The sequence below is a fragment of the Triticum aestivum genome, chromosome 3D (assembly GCF_018294505.1).
Source record: "Triticum aestivum cultivar Chinese Spring chromosome 3D, IWGSC CS RefSeq v2.1, whole genome shotgun sequence".
Taxonomy (NCBI): Eukaryota; Viridiplantae; Streptophyta; class Magnoliopsida; order Poales; family Poaceae; genus Triticum; species Triticum aestivum.
The window spans coordinates 593,502,338-593,508,278 of record NC_057802.1 but is presented as its reverse complement, the minus strand read 5'-3'; the positions used below and the strand labels follow the sequence as shown (position 1 = coordinate 593,508,278).

Here is a 5,941-nt window from a genome sequence, read left to right as displayed (position 1 = left end):
TTAGTATTTCACTACAGTGTACTATCATTGAGCAGCGTTGAGCTTCAACTGTTTTGAGCTGTGCACAGCGAAACCGTGCATGTGTGTCGTAACTGTTGTTTCAAAGCGATCAGACGACACGAGTACACCAGTTAGGCACCTCGAAAAGAAGGTTAATCTGGGCAGGCGAAGGTATTGTTATCTGCATGCTGCCTTCACTTTGCAGTGACCGGCCGAAATAGCAAGTTCAGTTCAGTTCAATTCAGTAAAATCTAGTGCGGCCGCTACCCGAGGATGAGACAAACCACACTCACATGTCTGTCTACGATCGACCGGTTGATTGATTTAATCAACCAAGCAAAAATTAAACCCATTAAGCTACGCACAAGGGGGCATCGATGGGTTATGCCAGGTGTCCCATTTTACTGTGCGTCGCTGATATATCTCCCGAAGATAGCACCTTCACAGGGTAAAACATCCCGAGTAAAACACAGGGACAGAGAGAAAAGGGACATTCCTTCTCTACGAAGGCAAGAATCCTGGCGCTGCTATCTTTCCTCATTCCCCTCGCGTCGCCATCACGTACCCCGCATCCTCCCCGTTGGCTCCCTCCCCCCAACCCAACCCGCGTCCTCCTTCTCCCGTATCACTCGGACCTGTAGCGCCGCCGTCACCGATGCACCTCCATTCCCCTTCTCCCCACCACCTTCGGCTTCGGCATGGAGCAGTAGCTCCTCTTGCCTCACCGACCGTCCTGACCAAGGCAGGGCGCCTTGTCCTCGCCTTCCCCGAGCGCGGAGGGAGAGATGGCGACGGCTGGATCTCGCTAAGTGGCCAGCGAGGAGGACGGCTTGGCCCCGCAGCGACGCCAACAAGGCACTTCCATCGAGCGTACGTCACCTATTCTTCCTCCTCTCACTCTGATCCTACCGTGGCCACCACCAATAGTAGTAAGAAGTCCAACTCTTCTGTGGTATGAACTATCACTTGTGTTGTTGTTTGATGTATTTTCTTGCATCCTTGCTAATTCGGGTTGATCTGCTATTGCCCCACACGAGGTTGTCCTCCTCTCTGGTTTTGTTGACTCCGACGGCGCCAGCTCGACCTACAGGTTCGTCTCCCTCTCTCTTTCAATCTGATCTGCACTTCTATTAGTTCCCTTTTATTTCATCTCTCATCATCTCCACATGATTCTCGCATATCGTTGAATTGGATTGAGTTTGTGCTACCTACAGTTTATACCAGAACTTAATCTTGAGGTCGGGATTCATGCCCTTTTTCCTTGAGCCGATTTGCTGCTTAATATCTGATGGGTCATGCATTCTTTTGGTTGAAATTTATATTGTTTTATCCTGTCCTTGGCAATTCAGTACCAATAACAGGAAATTGCCTTGCAGGATATCTTTGACATTTGTTGTTATTGGGGTGTCAATGCTGGCGATCAAAAGATTATCAATGTTCTTATTGGGTTGTCAATGCTGGAAGCTGCTCATGGGACATATAACTTGAAGGTCCACTCCAGTGCTACTTTTCTTTCTACTAATATTCATTTTAATCAGGAACAATAGACAGTGATTCCACACTTGTAGTTGACTTCATGTGCTTCCTTGGACTTATATCTTCGGGTTTTATTGTGTGGTGGTGGTGCCGTCGAGGTCGGGGATGGTGCTCCGCGGCCTGGATGCCGCGTTCTTCCTCCCCATGCGATTCCCTTCTCCCTCGGCTTCTTCTACGCCTGATTCGTCCTCGACCGCCTGGTATACAAGGTACGGAATCAGCTCCTCTTCATCCTCCTCAATGTACCTTCATGCTCCGCTCTAGGTGGTTCATGTCATGATCATTCTTTTCTTTTGTCACATGGTAGAGGGCACTGATGATGCATGCTATGTAGTCTAAATCTCCCTTGAAAATAACCATGAAAATCTATCCAAGTTTTTCTTTACTAAAACTCTATCCAAGTTAGATGCCGCATCAGTTTGCATTTCTTCCACGATTTAGAGTACCAAGCATGCAGTTGTATATGAAAAAGCCAATCACACAAAATTAAACTATTTGTAAGCATTCCAACTTATCAAATGCCAGAACAATCGTAACACCCACATGGAGCACTACAGGAAATTTCATGAGCATGTCTTATTAACCTTTTGAGCTCAACCATCAGGCACCCTCACGCTGAGGAAAATCACTGTTGAAAGATGGAATAGAGTAAGTTATAAAAACTAACTGCCAAACTATGATTATGTGGATGATAAATGTTGATGATAATTAAGAAATGATGACCTTTCGATCGATGTTGTAAAATGACTGGGATAGTGTAGTGTCATAATTAATGGAATGATAACTTAACTGAGACTTTGTGTAAGACTCCGGAGTTGATGAAGGGGCAAATCATGTATGCAGGGAAGTGTGCGAGTAGTAAAAAGTTTATGAGTCTGTTACTGAAAATGTTGTAGGCATTGATGTGATTCGAGCTGTCCAACCTGAACACAAGTTGGTGAAGGTTCTTTGTTTCTAAGCGTACAAGCTATTCGATTAAAGTTCAACCATGTTGTAGGGAAATATTTTACTCTCTATAATGTTTATGCTCTGTTGTGCACTTACAAACAACAAGAAGAGCTGAATGCCTGACTACGCCATCTAACTTCCATGAAAAAAGCTTTTCCTACCATGATGCTTTGTTATTCCGTCAGTCACAATTGGAGATCAAGTAAACGATACTGCAGAATGATGCCAATTTAAGTTTTTGCTGTACATCAAACTTGTCAGTTTTACTGTCACCTTTCATTTTGGAGACATGACCAACTGTTTTCTTCATTATTTGTCATCTTCCAATGTTTATCTTCACAATCTGATTTTTGGTGATCTTGTTTTCTATTTGTAGGAGCAAATGATGTTTCAATGATACAAAGGGTTGATGTTGGTTTTGGTACGTTCATAGGTTTATGCGGCACATATATACTGGCATAATACTTGCTGAAGCACCTCCCTAGCTTCCTTGCCTTGCTGCTCTAGCACCAGCCTCGTCGCAGTTGAGGTTTGCTCTGATTTCCATGCCCCGTTGTTTCGTTTATGCTTGATTTGCTGTGTGGAAATGCAATGTGATACTTGCATGATTGGTGGATAAAATCCTAATGTAGAAACACATATAATTATTAATGGTGATCTTTGGATGAGTTCTTCTTTCTGACTGATTGCATAATTTAGTTGTATAAATCATTATGAAGTAAATAAATTTGGGGGAATTCTCTTCTTCACATGTAAAGAGGTGGGATCCATATGGCAGGGATGAAAGCCAGCTTCAATTGGCATGCAATAAGACCAAATGGCAGGTAATGAGTTATATTCTTTAGTTATGAGCTTGATTCAATGTCCTGCGTTATAGAAAGTTCAAACTTGAATTGCTCTGTTTCAGGATTTAAACCTTCTTGAGTTATGCAATCACAAATATCTTGCACCTAGAGAAAGAAACTTGGATGTTTTGATCACACAAAGGTGTTTTTTACATGTATGTGCTTTCTTTTAATCTATGCATGAGCCAGGTTTCTATGATATGCAGTTTGGACCATGAGCTTGCGGATGCTAAAGAAATTCTTAGGTACGTAGTCTGGAATAAAAGCATTCAAGAAGTTCACTAGGCCAGAATGCTTGAAGTCGGTCTTGATGACTGTAACTCACGTTTCCTCAGCATGCTAAAATGGCTCAAGTTATTCATCTGTATGTTGTAGGTACCCTCCAACTCCTTTTTGTTTTAATGATTTTCACTAACAAATAATTCTTACATAAGACCTTGGGTAACAAAGATGTTCTTATTTATCCAACATTATTTACAAAATTTGATGGATTAGAAAAAGATTAGAATTAATGGATGCAGGTAGTACACAATTTTATATGCTGGCAACTATGCATAATGTATGAGTCTACGCAAGTGTCAGTTCTGTATTATTGTCTGTTTTCAAGTATTTGTCACTTGGGTTTCTGATAACTGAAGTGGGTGTCTGTAGTTCCAATGCAGAGCAGATCGAGTGGCGTAAGGTGGTGTTGCTGTGGGACATTGCAACTGCTCCCAGATCGATTGAAGCTTCGTTTGAATGTTTTAGTTCATCTATGCTTTTGATTATATTTCTACAGAATAATGGGGGTTATACTTATTCTCGACGGCCTTGCGGAGAGTATTCTGAATTGTATTCATCGCTTCCAAGTACCCGTTTATATTTCTTATGAGTATTCACCTACAACCTACAACTTGATGTCTTACAACACGAGGAGATTTATACCTGTTTGCTTAAGTATTTTCACTAAACTACGCATATTGTACGTTAACACATACAACAACATGATTAGTGCGCATAGTCCCGCCTCAAGAGACGCGCCCAGGGCGCGTCCCAACCACTAGTCATATAGCAAGACTGGCAGAGCTCCCTCTATCTCTAGGAAAAGACCGGTAGAATATTTCTCAACCAGCGGCTCAAAAAAATAATTCTCAAGCAGTTTGTCTTGTACATTACTTTGTTTTTCCGTTCTTTTTTTTGTATGTGAGACTTTTACGTTACTGGCGGGTTTAAAGTGGCCCAAGCATAGAAGGTGGCGGAGTAGTATGCCATCCTCGACTCCATCTAGTCAAAACTCGTGCCCGTGGCAAACCGCTGCTATCTCAGTGAGGCGGACATGGAGTTGAAGGAATTCCTCAGGGACCTCGACTCCGACGAGGAGCCGAAGCTGAGGGTCATGGTCAACGATCAGGAGTCCGGTCCGTCCGAAACTGCCGGCACAGAGGTCATCACATCTCCGACAACTAGTAATAGTAGGGTTGTTTTATATGTGTAGTAGTACATGGTTTTTGTGTTGCATGGTGTATTATAATTTTAGCGTGTGATATTTGAGCTATGTGATTGCAACGGACGAAAGATGAGGGGTGACCGAGCCCTGTCCACATACGCATCCGGACGCGCCCGCATACATATGAGCGGTCACTTTTGAGGTATGCGTTGTAGTTGCTCTTAGAGCATCTACAACCACAGTGGCCATATCTGAGCCTCAATACGCCCGCGGACAAGTCAGGACGCGCCTGCTGGCAGTGACTGGGCAGTCCCCATATATCTATGTCCACAACTGTAGTACCCAAATGCCCGCACCCAAATCTATACAATTTATGCAACAACGTAACACGTAGATCAACATCACAAATGAGTTCATCAGACAGAGAACTCAAGATAGATTCGGTTATAGATATTTCATCTGACAGACCTAATCATACCCAAAATATAAAAAGTTCACCAGATTAAACTAGATACAAATTTAGAAGACATTGCAGGGGGCGAGAACGCCACTTCTTTGTCTGGCCCTTGCCCTTGCGATCAGCGGCACGGCGGTCCATCTCCTCCATGTAGGCATTTGCGGCGAGAGGATCGTCGTCGTCGTCTATATTGGTGCCACTCTCCGACGCCGAGGGCATGTAGCCTGCGAGGCAGGGGATGGCGTCCAGAGAACAAGTCCATATATAAATTCTGAAGCAAAGAACTCATATGAATCCATGAATAAAACATATATAAATCTTATCATAATGTGACAATTCATTACACCGCAGCAAGCACACCACAATGATTACATCCGATGGATCACAATCATGTAGGTGTGCTAATAAGATCACTGAATTAAATAACAAGGGAGAGATACACAGATCCAATCTCCCCCGAGATCCAATCTCCCTCCTAGGTCGCTCCTCCCTCGAGCGGCTCCGGAGGCACCCCCGCCCTAGAACCTCCCCCTCCCCGTTCTTGGCTCCTCTGGCCGCTGCTGCTGCTGGCACTGGCGGCGGTGACCGCACCCACCCCATCGAAGACGGAGGGATGGAGAGGCGCCGTGCAACAGTGCTCCATGGCGGAGGTGGGGCACCGGCTAGGAGTGCAGGGTGGCACGGCCATTATGGCCATGGCCTGAGGTCTTCTGGCAGAGTGGCGTCGTG

The 5,941-nt window shown here is 44.4% G+C and overlaps 1 long non-coding RNA gene across 6 annotated transcripts; it reads left to right on the top strand.

The window, feature by feature from the left end:
- Positions 1-564: 564 nt before the first annotated feature.
- On the top strand, positions 565-4,250 carry LOC123075752 (uncharacterized). Of its 6 annotated transcripts, XR_006436196.1 has the most exons (6): positions 565-1,090; positions 1,377-1,745; positions 2,861-3,013; positions 3,243-3,308; positions 3,536-3,700; positions 3,981-4,250. It is a non-coding gene; the product is annotated as an uncharacterized lncRNA (long non-coding RNA). The 6 variants fall into 6 exon arrangements; XR_006436197.1 differs by having other exon boundaries at positions 2,861-3,308; XR_006436198.1 differs by having other exon boundaries at positions 2,861-3,308; positions 3,536-3,704.
- The last annotated feature ends 1,691 nt before the right edge of the window (positions 4,251-5,941 follow it).